Source organism: Silurus meridionalis, chromosome 9 (genome assembly GCF_014805685.1).
Source record: "Silurus meridionalis isolate SWU-2019-XX chromosome 9, ASM1480568v1, whole genome shotgun sequence".
Taxonomy (NCBI): domain Eukaryota; kingdom Metazoa; phylum Chordata; class Actinopteri; order Siluriformes; family Siluridae; genus Silurus; species Silurus meridionalis.
The window spans coordinates 6,807,562-6,833,648 of NC_060892.1; positions in this window are offsets into that span (position 1 = coordinate 6,807,562).

Sequence of the window (26,087 nt, forward strand, 5' to 3'; positions counted from 1 at the left end):
ATGCCTTACTCTCGCCAGTGCTCGACAGAGTTACGTTTTCTTGGTGTTAGAGCTCATATTTTTTAGTCTTTTAGATTTTTTAAAGCCCAATTTTAGCTGTTGTCTCTCTCCTTTACATTGACGTCGCCGGACAATGAAACAGAGCCCACTGATTAGTGTCATCAGCTACAGGTGTGCTTCTTAAAGCTTGTTTTGTCCAGCTCTGTCACGCAAATTACAAAAATGAACAAATTACAGTATACTACCCTATACTGATCACTATTCTTCAACACTCCTGGGTAAGCTAGGCTATGTCTTGACTTTTTTGATATTTTTATTTACCATGGGGTCATGTACTTGTCAGTACTGGTGAATGATGTGTAGCTTGTGTACTTGTGTGTCATATAAAAAAGGGATGGCCTATGTACTGGTCTTGTCAGTCCTAGTAAGAGAGGTGTTACTCCTTTGCCTTTTTATTCATGCTAAAACTTATTCATATATTTCTTCAAACCTCCTCATTTAAAACCATTTAACTCAGCTAATAAAATGCCTAAATGACAGCCGATCACCCCTGTAATGTCTGCATATATGTGTGTGTGTGTGTGTGTGTGTGTGTGTGTGTGAGTAAGAGAGAGAGAGAGAGAGAGAGAGAGAGAGATATTAGTGACTGGTGAAGCTAATTACTACACTGAAACAAGAGTGCTTGGGCTCTAGTTTCTCTCAACTGGATCGATCTGATGACAGTAATCAAACTGTTTGGTTTACAATCTCTCTCTCTCTCTCTCTCTCTCTCTCTCTCTCTCTCTCTCTTACTCTTTCTCCACACACATACACACAGTTTAGACTAGTCAATAGTAATATTGGGAATAACATAATAGTGGGGAGTTGGAAGCTTAGTGGCATTAAGGCATTGGACTTTGGATACAATGGTTGTGAGCTCAAATCCCAGTCTTGCCAAGCTGCCATTCCTGGGCCCCTGAGCAGGGCCTTTAATGCCATAGCTGCTCAGTAGTATGAATGAGATAGTCGTAAGTGGATCTGCATTAGGCCGTCTGCCAAATGCCATAAATTTAAATATTTAGATGTTTACAACCTGAAAAACCATGAAGTTTGATGTGAAGCTTTACTTTAGCAGATTATCAGTTATACAGACACACGTTGAGGGTGTCCTGTGGTGTTCAGTAGCACACACTACAGTGGTGCTAATCTTTCTGCAGAAAAGAAAGTAAAAGAAGCCATCCCTGCAGCACTGATTACTTGTTTCACCTGAGTGTAATTCAAGCCGAACACAGCCGTGCAGGAACAGCAGCCACAGCTTCAACGTCTGCTCACAAGGAAGGAATGAAGGAGGGATTGGGTTTACTCTCTGACGGCTCACAGAGAGAGACGGACGAGTGCGAGAGGAGCCCAAAAAAAGTGTGTCATGCACCAAGGGGATTGAGAACAATACACATGGCATGAGGAGACAGGTAACGTTACTGGGTGGAGTCAAGGTCTGGTTTTAGGAAGCTGTGAGAACTGAAATTCTGTCCTTTGCTCAGAAAAGAGAGAGAGAGAGAGAGAGAGAGAGAGAGAGAGAGAGAGAGAGAGAGATGGGCAAAAAAGTGTGGAGGACAAGTGATATAAAGACAGACAGAAAGATAGGGGAATATAGAGACAGGCAACGTGATAAAGTTGTGTGTTGAGTTGAGTTGAGTTGAGTTGAGTTGAGTTGAGTTGAGTTGAACAGAGAGAGTGAGAAACAGAAGGAAACCAGGAAAAGAAACAGAGATAGAGACCAATAGGACAGAGATTGACAGAAAATAGACCTACAAGAGGAGATAAAAAGACAGATAGGAGGAAAGGTAAACAGGTCAAGAGAGACAAGAAATTAGATAGATTTAGACAGACAGACAGACAGACAGACAGACAGACAGACAGACAGATAGATGATAGATAGATAGATAGATAGATAGATAGATAGATAGATAGATAGATAGATAGATAGATAGATAGATAGATGTTCACAGTTTTCTTTGCTACACTTATAAGCATAAGAGGAAAATAAAAAAGACAGAAAAGGGGAGAGGGAAAAAGAGATCAGCCATCAAGGTCTAAACCTTAAACAAGCAAAACATTAATGGACATGTGAGTACAGACAAACAACACACATGGGAGAGTAAAAAGGTTAAAGAGAGATAGACAGATAAACAAATTATGAAGAACAAAATAGATGGATATGGTGACTAAGCAAGAGAAAGATAAAAGGAGACAAAAGAAACAGCCAGGAATGTAGGCTGAGAGAAAGAGTGCAAAGGATGGAGAGACACAGGGAAAAGAGAGAGAGAGAGAGAGAGAGAGAGAGAGAGAGAGAGTGTCCGGTGTCAGTCTGTTCCCTGCAGTCGTTCTGAGTGACTCCGCCTGGGTGAAGATTCCTGCTCACCAGCTGCTGTTGCTGTAACTGCAAAAGGGCAGATATAACACCCCCTCCTTTTCCCACACATACACACATACACAAACACACATGCACTATATAAAACTATTTTTTATATTAATGTTGAATTGGTCTGAGTGAATTCTAATTGGTCAGAAGGGTTTGTTTAATGTACTGTAACAGAAGCATAAGTCATAAGTTTATATTAATGCAGTCATTAGAAAATTTTAACAATTTATGTTGGTAATTCAGTGGTGTTTGTCTCAGATGCTCCACATAATTGATATGGTGAAGTCCTCTGTAAAGAGAAATGTGTTCATTTACTTTTATGGTAGTTGGCAGATGCCCTTATGCAGAGCACTTTATTTCAGTTCTCTTTGCCAAGACCAGCAGTGGCAACTTGGCAATGCTGGGATTTGAACTCACAACCGTTCAGTCAGAAGCCCAGGATCTGAGCTACCACTTCCTCCAGATTCAACATCTATGGAAGGAGTCTCCAGTGTCAGCATTTGAAACCATCAGAGATTAAGCCGTGACCTTTTTTCTTCAGGATGGTGAAGTTTACATTTATTTACAGTTTTCTTGGTATATTTACAAGCTGGGGTTTTTGGTTTATTAACTACACCAGATAAAAGTAAAAGTAAAAGTCTCCCCAAATGGAAATACTCAAGTAAAATACAGATACATGAAAAAGCTACTTAAGTACAGTAATGAATGACATTTATTCATGACTGTCCACCACTGGTTAAAAGACATAATTGTTACTTCATCTTTTATGTCACTGCTTTTGTCATGATTTCCAACTCTGACATTGGGTGTGTTTCTGTTTATTTTCAACAAGCTACTCTATTCCCCCTGTGGAAAGATCACCTTGCAAAACATGAGCGAGGGAGCGACGAACCTGGCGCTACGCATGTAAAAAGAGAGAGAAAGTCTTCGAACTGAGTGTTTAGTGTAAAGCCTGATGACTCTCTTAAATGTGTTTACTTTCAGCTTGAAATATAAAAGGATTAAAAATGATATTGCAGATTTCAAACACAGACACAGATATCAAGTGTCATCACGGCATTACAATTGAGATTCTCGCAATTATAGCCTTGATGGCCACTGCTTTGTACACCTCCAATTTTTCAGGGCCTTCGCAGCTCCTTTCACAACACTATTAAGGAAAATTGGCTCTAACAAGCCGGCATTGTGTATGTGCTTTTCTTTCGGCCCCTCTTTTGCTCTACACACTCCGCATCTGAGAAGATCATTATTTCCAATTGAAGATGTTATTATAAAAAAAAATTCTCACCCCCCCTGCTTCTGATGAGACGTGATCTCTTCAAGATACCACATCGAATTCGAAGCGACAAAGAGCGTATCAAACCTCTCGGATGCACACAATAGACGCAGCGAGCTAAACGAGGTCGTATTGTGGCACACAATCTGAATGTTGGGTCAACATATAAATCAGGGACAGAGCAGAATCCAAAATCGAGCTGCCTCCTTGCAACATCCTTTTACTAAATAAACAGAAGGAGGTGACAGGTTCTCATCCCAAATCAGGGTGAATATGAAGCGAAGGAGGTGTTTTTTTTCCGTAAAAAAAAAAAAAAGAAGGTCATGTCTCTTTTAGTTGAGAGTAACGTTTCCTGTCCTGTGGGATTCACCACACCTTCATCTCAGGAGACCGGACAGAGACCAAGAAGAACACTGTGTGTGTGTGTTTATGTGTGTGTGTGTGTGTGTGTGTGTGTGTGTGTTTCAGGTAGTAGGAAAAAGCAGCACTTTGATCCAGGCTCAGGTGAGCTCCCAGGGGAGGTGTCTGGTTGACCAGAAAGCTCAACTTTAGGCATCTGATACCTAAAAGATGCTCTTTCAAGAGCTCAGGATTGGCGTTATTGTCCATCATCCTGTCACTCCCCCTTACCTCCCCCACCCCAAAATCCACCTCTACCCTCCTCTGCCCTCCACCTTCACTCTCCCAACGTCAGGATGTACATTTTTCATTTGACGTGAGAAAATGTATTTTTAAAAAAAATGTATATTGTGCAAATAGGATATACTATACTACTACTATTAAATACTATACAATACCATTTTTTCCTTACAACAACTTGCCTATAAGTAAAAAAATTGATTTATTAGATTTATTTACCAACAACCAATCACTGACATTTTCCACCAGCAAGCAAATGATAATATTTTGTGAATTCATGACAAAACTTATGACTAATATTTCTTATATCTTGCACTGAAAAGCTGATCGTCATATTTAGCATTGAAAATACTGAAGCTTGTGAACAGAAAGGGGTGTTAAAAAGAGAATGAAAAACTCCATGTCCCATGGGCGGAGCATCTGAGACTCATCACTAATCTGTCAGACTGAACCTCCATGGCATAAACATGAGACATGGACTAAAACTATAACACCGGGACAAAACACACACTGAAAGTATGACAGAACACACACACATGACACAAATAGACTACCAAACCATGACAATTTGCTTCAGTTTGTGTATGCCATAGTTCATAACAATCCTTATTCAGAGAATGTACAGTATTTATAATAAACAACATTGTCACAAAGCAGCTTTAAAAAAATCTGGAGGTGAATTTCTATTTTTCAATCCTTAATTAAAAAGTGAGGAAGAACCCAATTAAAAAGATAAACTATCCTCATCTGGCTGTCATCAGTGTGATTATAAATCTGTACAGTATACAGTGCCTTATAAAAGCCAACGTCATTGTCAATACTTGATGTGTGATGTTATACTGATAATTGTGGCTGAGAACCATATAGCAGATTGCATTAGTGTTTTATGTCGCTGCATTAAGAGGATTCATCTTTTGTTACATAAACCATCTTTGCAAAACTTAATCAAAATGATCAGGGTGGTTTCTTCTGTTCTGGCCATCATTTACATTAAGGTTTGCATTGTGCAGGAAAGCCACATACTTTGCAAGGAAAGTTATGCGTGTTCAAAGTCAGGTTATGAACATTTATTCTCAGATTTTTAAGTGCACTATAAAAGCCATGAGTTGGTCAGACTTTTCTTGAGTAGAATCATCTAAAACAGGGTTTCCCCCTGATTTTAAACACTAATACTTTGTTTTATTCGCTGTCAAATGCAACACAAAAAAAGCAGGAAACTTTTTATGAATGAAAAAATACTAAAAAGGTCATATATTAATAAAGAAAGATTAGAGGCAATACTGTCAATTGGCAATATACAAATCTCCTGTTTCATTTATAGGTCATTCTCCTATTCATATAGTTTTTTATTTAAACAACTTAATGTGTAACACAACTCTGAATACTTGTAACTTTTCTAGGGTAAATATTTATATGGACTTAAATTGCTAAAATTTATAAATAAGATTCCAGGGAGAGTCTATATGATTGCAATTAAATTGACAGCGCTTAGCCATACAAGTTTACAGTGTTGAGGTAAAATTAAATTAAAAAGACCAGTCTACAAGTTTAACAAGATCCAAACAGAAGATATTTGATAATAATGATGACAGTGTTTTGTCACTCGATCTTAACGATGCTGCAAAAAAACTGTATAAAAGCAGATCATCTGGATTTTATCCCCGCCACACCGCACAGCTGTTTGATGACGGGCCATGGACTGTTTATCTTTAATTATTAAGGGGTTTTCTTCTTCCCTTGCATGCAGATGGTGAAGGTGAATAATTGATGAACAATGAGCAGGTAAAACAGAACGATCTGCACTGCAGGGCCATGGGAAGACAAAACACACATTAAACATGCAGTTAGGATGATGAAATGATAAAACTTTTTAAAATAAATATGTATCACTAACTTTTGTCAAAAATACAGCAATTTATGACTGGACTGATGTAAAGTGTTAAGAAAAATTTTAGAAATTTAATATACACTATATAGTCAAAGGTTTGTGGACACCTGACCAGAAGATTTGTGTGTACTTTTTGAACATCCCATTCCACATTTAATCCTATTTGCTGTTATAAAATCCTCCAATCTTCAGGAAAGATGTTTCACTAGATTCTGGAGTGTGCCATTTCTTCCCAAAAGGGCTCAATAGTGATGAGGACATAAATCTGTATCAGGCTACTTGAGATCTTCCTCTCCAACCGATGTAAACCATATCTTCATGGAGCTGGCTTTGTGCATTGGAGCATTGTTTTGCTGGAACAAGTTTGGGTTTCTTAGTTCATGTAAAGGAAATTTTGTTCTACCTTAACCAAAGACATCATACAATTATGTGCCTCCAACTTTGTGTTAACACAGAGCCTTGATCATGAGTGGTACCTTAGGAGTAATAGGGCCAGATAACCAGTACCTTAGCTGTTGATCAATTCCCCACTTGGCTTGGCTTGGCTTATTAGGTTTTGTTTATTGAATATTTTGTGTTTGTTGAGGAAACTGAGACAGTTCAGCATTTTTTATTCACAAAAAGTTGCAGCATACAGATCAGAATTTTAAGTATTTTTATAATCCCTCTCTCTCTCAGCTGAGGCTTCATGTTTTACACACTTGCTGTCACGTTTAGGGTGTGTTTGTTTTGGTGAATTGGCTCTAGCATCATGTTGACTTGATTACACATGTAGACTTCTGTAAGCTTCCAAAAAGCTCACGTTGCTTTGGCAGGTACATCGGCTCGGCCTTATCTCTACTGGACATGATTCAAAAACGTTAGTGTTGACTTTACTTTTAAAGCAGAGCACCGAGGAGGATTAATGTCAAGTATTTAAAGCTGCTTATATTTGTTCAGACTAACATTCACTTACAGAAATGTCACGACCACTTCACATGTCAAAAAAAGTGGGGTTATAAGCCACTTCACACATATTTTTTCCAAATAAAATTTGTGTATACAATATAAATTATGTATTAATTTCAATAAATCATAGATATAAATAATTTTTTTTATTTTACATGTTGTTTTGTGACAAAAGATTTTTTCACATCAGACTTGTACGTGATAGATTTTCTGATGAATACTATGCTTGTTTTTTTGTTTTACCATTCATTTATTTTACATTAGATTTTTTTACAATATGTAATTATTTCAGAGTCATGTATTCATATTCATGTATGATTTTTAACACAATATATTTTCAAAAATGGGATTGTTGTTTTGAGTGATTCATTTAAATTCACACAAATACAGTAAAACTGTAAAATAGTTTTCTAATGTCATTAGTTGTATTTTTTAACCTGAAAATTTCTGTGCTCAGTGTGTGTTTTTTTTTTTTTTGCATAGCAGTAGCACTCTAGCAGCAAATTAATCAAACTGCTTTATTTCTATCAAGCACTGCTGCAATGTTTAGCTCAGGAAAATAATGTGTGATTAACATCATTTGATTACAAGTGGACAATTTATTTATTTATTTATTTACTACTTGAAAATCAGCATAGAAAACCAGATCTATTGATCGTGCAATGAGAGGATGTGAAAAATAAGTATAATAAAAAAAAATTGTTTGTTGTGCAGCTATATGACTTTCAGGTAGGCCTCATCATCATTCCATCTTTCTACGTAAGTGGGTGATTCAATTCCAGACCTATAAGATCAGATTGTGTGGGATGTATTTTTCTTAAGATTGAAAATTATATATATATATATATATATATATATATATATATATATATATATATATATATATATATATATATATAAGCATGATGGGAGTTTTTGACATGGAGAGTTAACACCACTCCTCTTTTTCTCACACACTCTTTTATCTTCCCTATTGCTTACAGAGGGAACAATGAAGAAAGAGGAATATGGAGAAAAATCTGTGCTCTCATATCGAGTTATCCTTCCGCCATGTCAGCTGGGACAGGAAAAAGAGACGGGCGTTTCTCAGAAGGAGCTAGAGACTGAAGGAATATGGACATCAGCACCACCCAATCCCATAGGAGCACAGTTGACAGGAGAGACGGAGGTGAAGGTACACTTCGAGGTCCAGAATATCTCCTCGACCTGCTGGTCATCTATAATGATCTCACAACATCTGTAAGCATTCCAATCCAAATCTTTTTATTCAAGAACAAAGAGAAAGATATAAAAGCATATTATTTTGAAATAGGGGGTACACAATATTTTACTACATACAATCAAGAAATATCATACCAAATAAACATTACTGTTACAATAATGTAATGGCTTTTATATCTGATAATTACCACATGATACACGTGAATCAAAGTCCAGATTTAGGCATTCAATTGATTACTGTACAATTTATAGAAACATAAGAGCAAAAGCAGTTTTGTTACTTATATTCTTCTTCGTCTTTTGGCTGCTCTTTTGGCTGCTCGGTCCCCTACATTTGCCCCTTTCAAACCAACTACAAGCATGTCTTCCCTCACCACATCCATAAACCTCCTGCTTGGCCTTCCTCTTTTCCTCCTTTCTGGCAGCTCCATCCTCAGCATTCTTCTACCGATATACCCCATGTCCCTCCTCTGCACATGTCCAAACCCACTCAATCGCGCCTTCCTCACCTTGTCCCCAAAACATCCTACATGCGCGGCCTCTTTAATATACTAATTTCTAATCCTGTCCATGCTCGTCACTCCCAATGAAAATCTCAGCATCTACAGCTCCGCTACCTCCATCTCCACTTCCTGTCTTTTAGTCAATGCCACTGTCTCTGAACCATGCAACATTGTAAGTCTCACACAGTCCTATAAACCTTCCCTTTTTACTCTTGCAGATACACTTCTATCACAAATCATTCCTGCAACTCTTCTCCACCCACTACACCCTGCCTGCACTCTTTTCTTCACTTCTCCAACACACTCTCCATTACTTTGCACTGTTGACCCCAGGTACCTAAACTTCTCCACCTCCACCTCTTCTCTCTGCAACCGCTTCACTCCACTAGCCTCCCTTTCATTCACACACATGAACTCTGTCTTAATCCTGCTGAATTTTATTCCCCTTTTCTCCAGCGCATACCTCCACCTCTTCAAGCTCTTCTCAACCTGCTCCCTACTCTCACCACAAATCACAATATCATCCACAAACATCATAGTCCATGGAGACTCCTGTCTGACTTTGTCCATCAACCTGTCCATCACCACTGCAAACAGGAAAGGGCTCAGAGCTGATTCTTGATGCAGTCCTACCTCCACCTTGAACCAGTCTGTCGTTCCTACTGCACACTTTACAGCTGTAAAACTGTCCTCATACATGTCCTGCACCACCCTCATTGTGCAGGATACTTCTCTGCCACACCTAAATTCCTCAAACAATACCACAACTCTTCTCTCCACCCTGTTGTACACTTTTCTCAATCCACAAACACAATTCAACTCCTTCTTCTCCATCACCTTCTCAAAGCAAATATTGCATTTGTAGTGCTCTTTCTTTGGCATGAAACCATACTGTTGCTCACAGATGGTCACCTCTTCCCTCAGCCTGGCTTCCACTACTCTTTCATAACTTCATGATGTGACTAATCAACTTTATTCCCCTGTAGTTATTGCAGGTCTACATCTCCCATATTCTTAAAAACCGGTACTAGCACACTTTTTCTCCATTCCTCAGGCATCCTCTCACCTTCCAAAATTTCGTTACAATCTGGTTAAAAACTCCACTGCCATCTTTCTAAACATCTTGATGCTTCTACTGGTATGTCATCTGGTCCAAACGACTTTCCACTCTTCATCCTCTTAATAGCTGCTCTCACTTCCTCATCCTCCAATCCTATCCACTTCCTGTTTCACCATCTCCACATCATCCAACCATCTCTTTCTCTTATTTTTCTTATTTATCAGCTGCACAAAATACTCCCTCCACCTTCTCAACACACTCTCCTCAACACATTTCTATCTGTATCCTTTATTGCTCTAACTCGCAGCACATCCTTTTCAGCTCGGCCTCTCTGCCTGGCCAATCGGTACAAATCCTTTTCTCATTCCAAAGTGTCCAACTTCTCCTACAGCTCCTGATATGCTTTTTCCTTTACTTTTGCGACATCCCTCTTCAACCTGCTGCCACATCTCCTTGTACTCCTGCCTACTTTTCTTATCTTTCTGTCAATCCCAATTCTGTTTCTTCAGCCTCTTTCTCTTTATGCTTCAAGACCCACATCAAGGCACATCAAGACCCAGCTTCCACCCTCACTGGAGCTTTTGCATTGTCCAAACCGTTACACAGACGATGTCGTCTCCATGACCCTCCATCTGGCCCTAACCCACCTGGACAACAAGGACATGTACGTACGAATGCTGTTCATAGACTTCAGCTCAGCATTCAACACAATCATCCCTTAGCATCTGATCGACAAGCTAAGCCTACTGGGCCTGAACACCTCACTCTGCAACTGGATCCTGGACTTCCTGACTGGTAGACCTTAGTCAGTCCAGAGCGGAAACAGCATCTCCAGCACTACCACACTGAGCACTGTGGCCCCTCAGGGCTGTGTGCTCAGCCCACTGCTGTTTACTCTGCTGACTCACAACTGTGTAGCAACGCACAGGTCGAATCACATCATCAAGTTCGCCGATGATCATTGCGGGTCTCATCAGCAAGAACGATGAGTCAGCATACAGAGAGGAGGTGGAACAATTAACAGCCTGGTGATAGAGTGAACAACCTGTCTCTGACTCTGAAAACCAAAAAGATGGTTGTGGATTTTAGGAGAGCACAGAGCGGCCATTCTCCACTTATCATCGATTGATCCTCAGTGGAGATCGTCAAGAGCACCAAATTCCTTGGATAACCTCACCTGGTCACTCAACACCAGCTCCATCACCAAGAAAGCACAGCAGTGTTTCTACTTCCTGAGAAGGCTAAGGAAAGCTCATCTCCCTCCCGCCATCCTGACCATGTTCTACAGCGGGACTATCAAGAGCATCTTGAGCAGCTGTATCACTACCTGGTTTGGGAACTGCACCATCTCGAATCACAAGACCCTACAGAGGGTAGTGAGGACAGCTGAGAAGATCATCGGAGTCTCTCTCCCCTCCATCACAGACATTTACACCACATGCTGCATCCACAAAGCCAACAGCATTGTGGACGACCCCACACACCCATCACACACACTTTTCACCCTCCTGCCATCAGGAAAGCGGTTCCGAAGCATTCGGGCTGTTACATCCAGACTGTGCAACAGCTTTTTCCCGCAAGCCATCAAACTGAAACTCACACACACATTCACTCACTCACTCATTCAACTGTGTGTTACTGAACTGTACAACCTGAACTCAACACACACTCATTACTCATCTCAATCCATTCCACCACCATTTATTTATTATTTATACTAAACCATATTTTACTGTTTACATGCTGTTTTTTGCACCTCTCGACTGCTGCTACTGCTGTTTTTGCACTGCATTGTGTTTGTTCACATTTACTCATTGTTCATAGTCTTTATGGTCCTCTTTGCACAGTACTGTATATTCAGAGTATACAGTAGGTTTACTGGTTGGTGCTATTTTGTGTATTATGTGTATTTGTCCCACACTGTCTTGTGTGTCTGCACAGTTTTTTGTCTGCACTGTTTGCACTTGGTTGCACTCAATGCACTTTATGTAATTTTTTGTTGTGTAAAATTACTTCTCCTTTCCTTGTTGTCTCTGTAGACATCTTCCTCCTCTCCTTCTCCTCCTTTGGTCAACATTAGCCTAATTTCCACCGGTACCCTGTTGGCTAGCAATACCTGTGGCGGTAGTTGGTAACCTGGGCCCCGACCGATCCGGTATGAATTTTTGATTCGTGATCCGCATATTTGATTTGGCACATGTTTTTACGCTGGATTCCCTTCCTAACGCAACCCTTCCCATTTATCCGGGCTTGGGACAGGCATTAAGAGTGCACTGGCTTGTGCAACCCTAATTGCTGAGTTGTTTTGATGCTTATATTATTTACTAAAATGGTGTTGAAAAAATACACAATTTAAACTTGATGCCTTAATGAACTTGTGATTCTTTAACATGAGAAATTACATTTGTGTATACCAACCAATGAGTGTGTAAATTATTCAGGTATTTAGAAAATTTGCATGAGCTAATTAAATTATTTTTAACATTTTAATTATTATAAACAAATTTCATATATTTTTACTATACTTTTACATAATTTTTACTATACTTTAATTTATTAATCTATTTCTTTTACTATATTTTTGTACTTGATGCAAGTATTAATGAAAGTGAATAGTTGTACTCTTACTCAAATTTGCTACATTTTAATAGGAAACATTTTTTAACTTCCAATTTTAAACTGTGTGTGATCCATGTAAATTGCATTCATTTTTTTTTTTAATTCACAAAAAAAAAAATAATAATAATGTTAATTCAAGATGCCTTCATTATTTTTTACACTGAAAGCAGTAAAGAGAGAAAATGGCTTTATAAGTGCATAACATTTCCAATCTAACAATCCTCTTCCAATCTAACAATCCTCTTTTCTAAGAGAGAATCTTTCAATCTGGAGCCATTTACACAAAAGCAAAATATGATACAAACTAGGGTATATATTTTCTTAGATCTTGTGTAGCTCTCTGTGGTCTCCTTAATTCTCTTATTATTGGCTATAAAGTGCATTTCGTGTAAATATAAAGTATTTAAGTGTGAATTGAGGATGTTGTATGCAAATAACATGTAAAGAAAAGGCTATTAGGTGAAGTTTGTGTGCCTAAACTTGAAGCTGTTTCATCAGTTTCAACTTCAAATACCAGAAGTTTAAAATACCACAAGCAGATTTATACGTTAGACTAATAATTGCAGACAAGTCTACTGAATTAGTCAGTAATTCTTCAGGATCAACTGCTACACTCTGGAGACATTATGGAAAAATTCTAAAATAATATGTGATGTGATTCAACACGATCCTGATTAGCATGACGCTAAAAAGCACCATGCTGAACAATGGTATATTTTATATTTGATTAGTCTTACCTATAGAAATTGTGCAAGTGTGCAAAATTATACAAATAAACACCAATCTCAGCATCACAGATAAAAATTCACTAACACACACTATTCTATCTGGTTACTTTGAGGTGAGTAGAGAGAATATCAAAATAAATGATAAAGTCAAAAAAACCTATTTTTTTATCACAACAATTACACTGATTCAGTGTTAAGGCATGTAAGAAATCCTCATGAAATCTATACACACTATTTAATTCAGTTTTTTTCCAATCTTAAAATAATTGAAATGTTTTCATTTCATTGGTAACACATGAATGCTAGCCCACACAATTGGAACATCAAGAGAGCTAACAGGAACAAGGCCTTAGTGAAGTTATTTCAACTCCTGAATGGTAAAATCTTATAAAAACCTGCAACGCTTTCAAAGTTCGAAGGTGTTGGCCTTGAGTCGTTAGCACCATGCCTCCTGTCACATTGTTCCCTGCATGGAATTCAGCTGAATTTATTGACTAAAAGGTGGCGGAAAAATACACTATGCACACAAGAATGCAAGTAATCGAAGAAAACCTGAAGAGGCCTTGATGGCATTTTGATGCTTTAATGTTAGAAGTTACATTAACATCTGCAAAACCATGAAATGTAACATTGAGTGAAAACATTTAGTCATTTTCTGCTGGCGCTCACGGGAAAATTATTATAAGTTTATTTTTGCGTATTTTTGTTATTTCTCATTTATTCAGATATTATTTAAAAGTGATTAGTTGTATAGGTAAGGTATATATAGGTACAATTTTTTCGATAAGGTATATTTTTGCTTGAGTTCCATGAAATAATCCAAATGCAAATTAATCTTTTAAAATTGGTCTAAATTTCAATATAAAATATGAATGTTAAGTTAACTTCATGTCAAAATAACTTTACATCAGCCAGCTATCTGATCTTGTTGCTATAGTATTTACCCCAAAATACAGAAAATGGAGTAAGGAACCAGCTCTTTTCGTCAGTGAAAAATACTTATGTAGGCTTTCTCATACTATCTCAGGGAGTTTTTTTTTTTTTCATTTTATTTTCACTAAGGTATTTGATTAATGCTTATTTGAATGGACTAAGCATTGATTTAAATACAATTCATCTGTCCTTTTGTCCACTTCTGGCTAATATTTATTAATAGCCATAATGATTTCAGATCACACAAAAACTAATGTGTATTTAGAGCAATGAGATGCATAAATTAATAAATCTAAAGGAAGTGAGGAATGGTGAAACTTACTTTATAAAACTTTACAACAACGTTTTTTTATTTTTAGACTTAATGTTGAGTATTATGCTTATTCTTGTAGAGATTTTTTTTTATTTTAGGTTATGATTGTATTTTATATTTTTATTTATTAAAGCAAAGATATGTGGTAAATATTGTGCATATTCACCTGTTACATTAGCATATAATTCATACAAATACACAAAGATGTCTCCACTTGTTCACTGTTTCTCACTTTATTGGTGACCGTGTACAGGTGAAACTAATATAAAATGTGATTTCCATGCTAATCACAGCAGGACGGCATGATTTACCTCAATTTCCCTCGATACTGATAAGACGATGGGTGTGAACCTGCGTCCGAATCATTTCACATGCAGGGCAGACGGCGCCCCCCGTATCAGAAAAGGCTATCTGCTTTCACACGGGGTCACAGAGCCATGAGAATTAGCCATCAAGTTCAGCTGAACCTCTGCCTACGGAGCTTAAAGCGGCGAGAGTGGCTCCGGTTTCACTTCTGCCAAACAGGAAGCTTGTCAATCACTCGTTCAATCACTCACTCAGTTCATGCTGACCAGAGGAGGAGATCATCTTCAACAACATTAATTATTATTGTTTTAAGCCTGTTTATAAGAGACTAAATCTCTAGTTAATAAAAGAAGCCTTTATAGATTTTTTAGAATAATGAATTCTGATTAATCCACTTTTTTTTATTATATAATATAGATGTCTACCAAAAGACTTTTCACTATAAACTGAAAAGAATTCGAGTGTAGTCACATACAGTGTCATTTCAGTTTGCGATGTGAAAAACTTCAGCTCAAAACTGTACGCTTTACTCACTACTGTGGTTAACTAAGCTAATGTCAGTGATGACAGTTGTTTTTACTTTTTTAAATAAATACATTTGTGAATAATAATGACAATATAAACTAAAAAACTTTCTTTCGGCTTCTCCCGTTAGGGGTCGCCACAGCGGATACTCCGCATGTTTGATTTGGCACATGTTTTTACACTGGATGCCCTTCCTAACGCAACCCTTCCCATTTATCCGGGCTTGGGACAGGCACTGAGAGTGGCTGGCTTTGGTTCCCTGACCGGGGATCGAACCCGGGCCGCAGCGGTGAGAGCGCCACATCCTAACCTCTAGACCACCAGGGAATGACAATAAAAACTGAAATGCATTAAACATTTAGCTAGTTTTCCAAACAAGTTCATTCATTCATACAGATTCATATACTGTATATATGTAATGGAATTGTGTCCAATTCAGTTCAATAAATTTGTATTTGTATAACCCTTTTAACGATAGACATTGTATCAAAGTAGCTTTACAGAGATAAAGTGGTAATGAAAGAATGTACTGTATTTGTTCCTTATAAATGGACGAGCTTATAATTCCTAATGACGAGCCAGTGGCGACTGTGGCTAAGAACTCCCTAAAATAGAATGAGGAAAAACCTTGAGAGGAACCAGACAGAATAGAAACCCATCCTCATCTGGGTGGCACTGAATGTCTATTCGTTACAGATCATACAGCAGTAAAAGATGCTGTCTTTTTAATGCAACCTGTGGTCCGAAGCCTTTGTAGTAGACTGTTGACATTAACTCCAGTCCAAATACATCCTCTAATCTCCTGTGTTGCTCCATAATCACATGGATCCCCAGACTGCTGATGAAACCATCAGCAGTTTCTCCACAATTGAGTGATCAGTACTAGCAAATAAACAAACAATAATTATGTGTGATGAAACTGAAGGGTATCTCAGTTCAGTCATGTAATACAGCAAATTTTTTCCATGTTTGATTAGGTTATTACTGATATATTTTCCAAAATGTTTTAAGATTAGGGGAACTGGGCCACCCTCATGGGTTTAGCTAGAAGAGAAATGGAGTGATTGCACCCAGCAGGAAACGACATTGTAAAAGGGTGTTATTGAGAAGCACAAACTCTGCAAAGACGGCTGTAATGTCAGCTAGGTGGTGCTTCATCATAGCACCTGTGTACAAAAGTCCACTTTAAACTCTCTCTTACTCTCTCTCTAACTCTCTCTCTAACACACACACACCAGGTCTTAGAAGGGAACAGCAAAGCATGAAAGCAAAAGGTGAAACTGAAGCTGAAAATTGCAGTGCAGTGAGAGAGGAGGTGGCTATCAATGGGCTCGGTCTGAAACTCCATCGCACAGATTGAGTTTCCGCCATGTTGTCCTACCCAGGGTCAGCTGACCAGAACCCAGGGTCACGATTGGCCAGGGACGTTCACGAACCCCATAATAATGTAACCAGAGTGTGTGGGAACACTAGCTCAGTGGCGCGCCGTGTGATAAACGCTACTTTCCCACTCACAGGCCCGAGAATGGATGAGAATTAAGCAGGCCATCTTAGTCCTGCCACCGGTTATCACGAAATCCTACCTGTGTGTGTGTACACACACACACAGACACACACACACTCTCTCTTTCTCTCTTTCTTTCTTTCTTTCTTTCTCTCTCTCTCTCTCTCTCTCTCTCTCTCTCTCTGTTTATTATTGCACTACACCTATGCAGTGTGGGTGGCAGAACTGAATATTTACTAATGTTATCTAATTACCCAATAAGCTGACTTTTTATGTATACATCGCAATCGTGTTTAGAGCATCCTGCTGCAAAAAATAATTAAAATAAAAATTCTAATAGAGATGAGCTTAATGGTTTTCATCAGATGTTTATTAGGAATTATTAAAGAAACTAGTTGGCTCTTTTTTGTGTATTGGTATGTGATAGCTCAGAGCAGCGTCCTCCAATGTTAAAACGCACTGTAGGATGTGTTTTCTGGATAAATGATTACCATTAATGAACATTTCAATAAACTGCCATAACAGACCCATTAGGATCCACTAACCAGCTTTAGAGTTACAATATGTTTGAAATGAAATTGCCACATATGTGTGCCATTCCACATCTGGCATGCGGAGACATTTGTTTAGAAATAATCTAAAGCAAACAACAAACATGTATTTTAAAATAATTACACCTTTTTATATTTATAATGAGATCTTAATAGGAACATCAGTGAACTTCATATGAGTTTTCCTGACTCTATGAAATAATTTCACCACCATTTTACGCACAAATGTTTTCTTTTTGAATATTAGGTTTATTTCTATAGCGCTTTTCACAATGGACATTGTTTCAAAACAGCTTTTCAGAACTTAAGAATTAAAGGGAATTATGTGTGTTCATCCCTGATGATGAAGCCTTGGGCAACTGTGGCAAGGAAAAAGTCCCTTAGGTGGTGTGACAATGATACCTTGAGAGGAACCAGACTCAAAAGGAGAACCCATCCTCATTTGTGTGATATCAGGAGTGTGGTTATAAATTTTAAAAACAATACAAAACACAGTAGAGTGAGAACCACCATGAGTACCGGAGTGTGCAATTATGAGTAATGTCCTTTCTACAGTCTTATACAATTAGTTAATGTTGTGGAACCAGGAGCTACTGAGCAAAATTGGGATGGGGAGAGAAAGAGAAGCAGTGGAGAGGAATTAGCATAGCTGCTGTTCATAATATTAACAAGCACAAGTTGATAATGTGCAATTGTTCAGATGTACTGGAGCACAATGTCTTTATGTGATGTGTGTTATGTGTAAGCCTCACTAAAAAAGATGCAGGCTATTCACTTTAAGTAATTCATTAAATAATTATAGAAATATTACAAATTATTAATAAACTTTATGAATTCGATCAGTTTTTCACTTTTTAAATTTTAGCTGATACATTTTTATTTGACACATGAAAAAAATCTAACATTAATTTTAAGTGATGTATACAATGATTATGGATTTGTGATATATGACAGAAATTGTAATTTATACCACAGGAAAAAAACATTTACATTATTTTCTGTAATTTGCCTGGATTGAGCATGAAAGTATCAAACATCAACATTTTTAGCAGCACTTTGAGTTCCATTACTATAATTATTTAAAAGAATCCATAATTAAGAGCTTTTTTGTGGTCCTTCAGAATAATGATTATTGCTACCGTATTGCTTTTTGATCAACAGGTGGTGGATGGAAAACAGTGAGGTTTCTTTTGAGGTGTTATGAAATAATTCCAGTTTTGTATTTCACACAGATTTCACAGAGATTCCATGTGATCACTCAGGTGATAACATAAAAAAATGTAAGCTGTGCTAAGAAATGACCTTACAATCTTATAGTTTTTGTGTATTGTTACACATCGAAACTGTGCTACATTATTTGGTGAACAGACTGCTTCTTGCTGCCTATTTGTCCTATGTGAAGAAAAGTTTGAAAATGTTCAGAGCAGCACATTAAACTTACACACTATAAGAAAAATGACTGGTCAGTCAAAAAAATTATTATATAAACTACCTAAAGTTTATTTGTACTCTATTAAGGTTTTTTTTTTGTATGGTTTAGCGACAGTGACATTGCCAAAAAGACAGTAGTTGGAGCTGGAGGTAGCAGAGTTGAAGATGTGGCGATTTTCATTGAGAGTGACAAGGATGGGCAGGATTAGAAATGAGTTTATTAGTGGGATCACGCAGGTAGGATGTTTTGGAGACAAGACGAGAGAGGTGTGATTGAGATGGTCTGGTCCTATGGAGAGTACAGGGTAAACCGGTAGAAGAATGCTAAGGATGGAGCAAACAGGCAGGTGGAAAAGAGGAAGGCCAAAAGAAGGTTGGCAGAACAGGGCAGTATGGAGACAAATGATCAGCTGAGACGACCCCTAACTGGAGCAGCCGTAAGAAGATGATTAAGGTTTTCTTCCAGGAGAAACAAAAGGACATCAAGATTGCCTTAACGTCAACCCTCATATACAACACTTCTTCAGACTGTTGGTATTAATTTTAAAGCATAACATTTTCTATAATATCTTTGTATGCTCTGAAATTCTGATTTGCCTTCAGTAAGGGGCACAAACATGTTCCAGAATGACAAAATCCCCTAAGCACAATGAGAAGGACATAAAAACCTATTTTGCCAAGGTTGGCTTGGAAACATTTATTTGGCACAAGCCATAACCTCCCCAGAAAACTCGTTTGGGAAGAACTGGAATGCCAACTCCACACCATGCCTTCTTATGCAACACCAATGCCTGATCTCAACAAAATTGCTGAATGAGTTCAGGTTCCAACAGCCTCATTCCAAGATTTTGGGAAATACTGTCTAGAAACTTGGAGGTTGTTGTAACGACACTCAGGAAAAAACCCTGTATTATTCATATGCCTAAGGAATATGATGTTCAACAGGCACATATAGGTGTTATGTTCTGTGTCCACATACTTTTGGTATAGTGTATGTAATGAGGCAATTTAAATGTTTGTGCATAGTGTTGTATTGCAAATAGTGTTTTAGACTAAACAAGACGGTCACTAGGTGAAAGCCATCTCTCTCTCTCTCTCTCTCTCTCTCTCTCTCTCAATCATTGATAAGCATCACAAAGCTTTAAATTCATGAGTAATATCTGACACCCGTGATTTTCCCTTTGGACCTGCTCCTCCTCCTCATCTTCACCCCCTTACCCCTACACACATGCCCTATACACCCTCCTTCATCCCACCCCTTTCCCAAGTGCCCCCACCATCTTGGCCAAGATTGTGCTTAATTAATACAATCCAGGAGGCTGGAAACAGGAACACAGGCAGCTCTCAGGCCCTGGCCTCCCGATGCTTGGCTCTCTTGGTAATGAGAGAGTGATGCATCGTGGGTCGCCGGCCTGAGGGGAAGAGGTCAGTGGGAATGAATTTGCAAGTCTCTCAATGAGGGGCAGTTCCATGCTGAGAGGAGCTGGCCTGCATTCGCACACCTGGTCATTAACATTGCTAATTAGCAGCCATTAATCAGGGCCAGACTCTTTTCTCTCTCTCTCTCTCTCTCTCTCTGTCTCTTGCTGAGTGTGTGTATGTGTGTGTGGTGTATGTTAGCATGGAGGCCCCTGAATAAGAAGAATGTTCCTGCTTACCTCTAGAAGAGTCGGGATAAAAGGGGTTCCCATCAGTTTGAGATGAGCAGGATTAAGCATAAGGTTCCATGGTGACGAGCTCCAAACCAAGGTAAAATTAATTACCAGTAATTAATTGCACCGCTCTCATCTTAAAGCATGGAACAAATCATTAATCCTCCATCTTTGCTCACTGCCCTCGCCATCTTTATGGTGATGATAATTTGTGTAATAACGATGAAGATAATGACAATAATTTTCAGTCTCCGATTTTGCCTGGATTGAGCCTGGAGGTATCAAACATCAACATTTTTAGCAGCATTTTGAGTTCTATTACTATAATTATTGAAAAGAATCCACAATTAAGAGCTTTTTTCCCCTCCTTTAGAATGATGATTATTGCTACCGTGATGCTTTTCTTAATCAACAGGTTGTGGATGGAAAACAGTGAAGATTCTCTTGAGGTTTCATTAAATAATTTTAGTTTTGCATTGCACAAAGATTCTGTCTGATTGCTAATCGGGTGATAACAAAAATATCTAAGCTGTGCTAAGAATTAGGCATGTGCATCTCCATACCTGAGGTCGATGCGATTCGCATCTCGATGCATAGCCAACTATACGATACAATAAAGATACAAATGAAGCAGCTACCTATAACGCAGTCTGATCCGATTTCAAATAGATTCAACCCAGTGCGATTAAATGTGATACAATGCAATGAAAAAATATGATGCTATACGATTAAATATGGTACAGATACTTTACTTTTACAGACAGCAAATCACAAATTTTATTACGTGCCTTCTGAATTCTAATGCATGGCCCTTTCACAAACAGGCCTTTGTAGTGGAAAAAAAAAACACAAAAATAACATAAATCCAGGCATTCTTTTCCTGTTCTGTCTCAAGGAAGATGCAGCTCTACCTCTGCCATGTTAATGAAGAGATTTTTTATTTTTTAATTTTTTAAAATTGAATTGGTGGTTTTTGTTAAATGTGAGCCAAAATCATCACAATTGACTCAAAATACTTTAGTCTTTTTGCAATAAATGTATTTAATACATGTGTTTAAAAATTTAAGTTGAATTACTGAAATAAATGAACTTTTCTATGACATTCTAATTTATTGAGATGCACCTGTATATTCTATGTGATTCTCAGGACATGCCTCGTCTTTGTGGTGTTGTCATATCATCATATTAATGTAGATGTGGCGCTGAGAGAACACACTTGAGAAACAGTTTAGTGAGGAGAACTAACTCTACATTTAAAATATTGGTCATAATTTATTGGTCACTTTCTACATAATAAAACTATAGCGCAACTACTAATAATTATATATAAATAAATCGTTTTTTTACTAATGAAAATATGAATAAAAACAATGCTTAGCGATACAAATGCCAACTTTTTTAAACTAAAGCGTCCCATTGCTAACTTTAATGCTGATGCACCGATGCGAATTAGTGAATATTTTCTCTTCTAAGAAATTATCTTACGATCCTAATGTTTTGTGTATTGTTGCACCTCCAATCTTTGGTACACATCTTTGGGCAGTCAAACAGCCATTAACTATAAAAACGTTGGTAGGTATAGGCCACGTTTAATGGTAAAATATATCAATCCCCACCCATTTGGCTAGCTATGTATGAGTAAGATGTCTATGTAGCAAACCATAACCCAAAGTGAAATAATGAACAAATCTAAAACTCTAAAACTCTAAACTTTTTATTTTGAGTTTCACCACTACATATGAACCAGGAAATGTCTGTGACTCAGTTGAAATGCTAAACAAGCAAACACTTCCTGTGTAAAGGTATAAGAGGCTTAGACAGTTAGCTAGCTATTTATCTACACATGCTATGCTCCACCACTGACAACCTGTTGATGTAATATGTAACATCAGTAACAAAACTAGTAAGCTATTCTTAAATGCTCTTTAAACCAGTTTTTAAATTTTTTTCACCCACTACAGACGGCTATTATGGATGATAACCATAGTATGAATTCATCACATCGTCCACCCTAAACAGTTCCCTCTGTGTTTGAAACTAAAGGAATGTGTCTGAATTTAAGAACCTGAACATCGAACCCCCTGGGAGGACGATTCGGCTCACTGATGCAGCTCTAATTAGCATTTCGCTTGTCTGTCTCCGAGTTCCATCCATCATGAGAAACACAGGGGGAACGAACTCCATTTGAATGTTGCTGCACTCTCGGCCATTTGGTGTCATGATTAAAGTGGCCTCTTGTTTTGCTATGGAGAAAAAATCTCAGAAATCGTGTGTGGAGAAAACAAAGGCTTTTTTCTGTTACTGTAATGGGAGAAGTAACAGAATGATGGATTTTCAGTATTATAATTAACATATACAACATCATAAACTAAAATCCTTTCCAATATAGCACTGTTTAATGTATGTGATCAGCCATTAAGTGTAGATTTTCCGAAGTAATAGCATCACTAACTTTGATATCACAATATGTAACAGAACTACAACAAATAAGTAATGATGTCACTAATTGTAACAGAACTACCAGCAGAAGTAATGGCATCACTAACTTTGATATCACAATATGTAACAAAACTACTACACAGAAGTAATGATGTCAATATTGTAACAGAACTACAACACAGAAGTAATGATGTCACTAATTGTAACAGAACTACCAGGTAGAAGTAATGACATCACTAACTTTGACATCACAATAAGTAACAGAACTACCACACAGAAGTATTGACATCACTAACTGTAACATAACTACTACACAAAAGTAATTACATTACTAAGTGTAACAAAAGTACTACACACAAATAATGACATCACAAATTGTACTAATACTACTTCACACAAGTAATGATGTTCCACATTGTGACAATACTACTACAGAGAGCTAATGATGTTACAAATTGTAACAGAGCCCCTTCACAGAAGTAATGATGTCATTAGTAGGTACCTACAGAATACTTAAGTTGACCTTGATTACCAAATGAGAGATGATAGATAGATAGATAGAGAGAGAGAGAGAGAGAGAGAGAGAAAGAGAGAGAGAGAGAGAGAGAGAGAAAAAGATTACTTTCCCTATCTATATCTATATTTGTTGTCTTCTTAAGAGACATAATGGACAAAGAGATATTGACAAAGGGGCAGACAATAAAAGAACAGAAAAAATTAAAAAGGAAAGAGGGACAGAGTGGGAGAGGACTGAGAGAAAGAAAAAGTATGACAAAAAGTGTGTGGATTACTATATGAAGTGATAGATAGATAGATAGATAGATAGATAGATAGATAGATAGATAGATAGATAGATAGATAGATAGATAGATAGATAGATAGATAGATAGATAGATAGATGGATGGATGGATGGATGGATGGACGGACAGACAGACAGACAGACAGACAGACAGACAGACAGACAGACAGATAGATAGATTCATCCCAATGTATAATTTACAAATTAAATTAAATGAAAAAAGAGCAATATTCAGAAATTTGGTATTCACCCTGATGGCATCTTTCACACACACACACAAACACACACACACACACCTTTAACACAGCATTCTCTATAGGTCATTTTACTGTGTAACCCTGAACAAACACTTCACTATAATTGAAACTATCTAAAAACGAGACTGATAAATGTTTAATGATGATCAGCAATGGTAAATTATGAGCTATATGATGTGTAATCTACACACACACACACACACACACACACACACACACACACACACACACACACACACACACACTTAACACTGCAGCTGCCTTCTGCTCATCGAGACTAAACAATTACTCTCCCTTAAGCACTTCACATAATCCTCTCAGGAGACCCACACTGTAATTGCCAAGCTATAGGCTGTGGCAAGACCCCCGTCCACACACACACACACACACACACACACACACACACACACACACACACACACAGAACACACACACACACACACTGCTTCCCGCCATACAAACACAATAGTGATGTCCTCGGCAAACACACAGTGCTGCTTTAATTAGTTGCATGAAGTGGGACAGCAGTGCATCAGTACAAGCACTGTTGACTCTCACTGTGTGTGTGTGTGTGTGTGTGTGTGTGTGTGTGTGTGTGTGTAGATCACACATCATATAGCTCATCATTTACCATTACTGATCATCATTAAACATTTATCAGTCTTATTTTTAGATATTTTCAATGATAGTGAAGTGTTTGTTCAGGGTTACACAGTAAAATGACCTACAGAGCAAGGTGTGTTCAATGCACGTGTTCAGTACACACACCCCACCTTTACACATGCACTATAAAAGGCATTGTAAAACTTGCTTATTGACTCTGTGTTTCTATTTTATAACATTGTTTTTTCTTATCTGTGTAAGTGTATATTTATAAAAAGGAATGTTTGTGAGATTTTGCTGGAATTTTATATTTCTTGACATTTCTGGTTTTTGTTTTGAAATAAACTATGTTGTTTATTTGTATTCATTATTATAGGTTTTATTAATTTTTACTTTTTGTGCTTAACATATAAAATGCAAATTATTATGTATTCTGTTTTGATTAATATTAAGTACAGATATGAAGATATAAAAAAGTCATCATTAATTTAGTAAATTTAGTTATATTTACATTTGGTATGTTTATGATTTAATGTGCGTAATATATGCCATATCTATAATATTAAACTCACAATTATTAGTTGATTAGTTGTTACATTTAGGCCGTAAATAACAAATAAGTTAAACACTAATTACCTTTATTCATATAGTTTTTTTACTTTCATTGTAAGTACACAATGATTACATTTTATTCTTATTTCATGTTTATATATAATATATTGGTATATAATATATAATATATTTATATTATTATATGTTAAAATTATAATATTTTTAAATGTCTTTTTCTGAGAGTAAAAAAATGAGAGTTCATTCTGCATTCATTCAAAAATTACAGAAGTCCAATCTTAAAAGCACCATAAAAATGGGTGCCACCCTTAAAAAATGGCACTCTTTCATGCAGACATTACAAAGCAGGGAAGTAGAGGCTATGTGGGGTGTAAGGGTAAAGAAAGCAGATTTAGGAGGTTTAGTACACTTAATACACTTACACACTTCCATGTGATGATGTCATCATCCTCAAAGACCCAACTAATGAGCTTAGACCCTGACCAGCAGCACAAAAAAAGAAAAAATTTGTCAACATAATTGCATTGGCATTCAGTGAAGTGGACTGGAGGCAAAGTTAAGGACAGGTGCTTAGAACAGCTTTAAAAAAATGATAAACCCCTACCACACAGGGTGCTCTGTTTTTACTTTAACTTCGAACCATTAAGACAAACCAGAAACAGGAAATTCGGGCTTTATCGCAGGCTTAGCATCAAGCCTCGAAGGGGTCGTTCATAGACGAGGGCCTTGTGTTTCTCTTCACGCCTAGTTAACACTCTTGCTACTGCTTCACACCTAAAAAAAAGCCCAAAGGGGCTGGCGAGAGTCTTTTAATTTAGAGTACAGTGTAGCAAAACTTGTTGTTGTGTTGTTTGATATGCTAAGCGGGAACATTATTACCAAAGGAAATACAACAGCATTAGCATAAAAAGCCACCACTT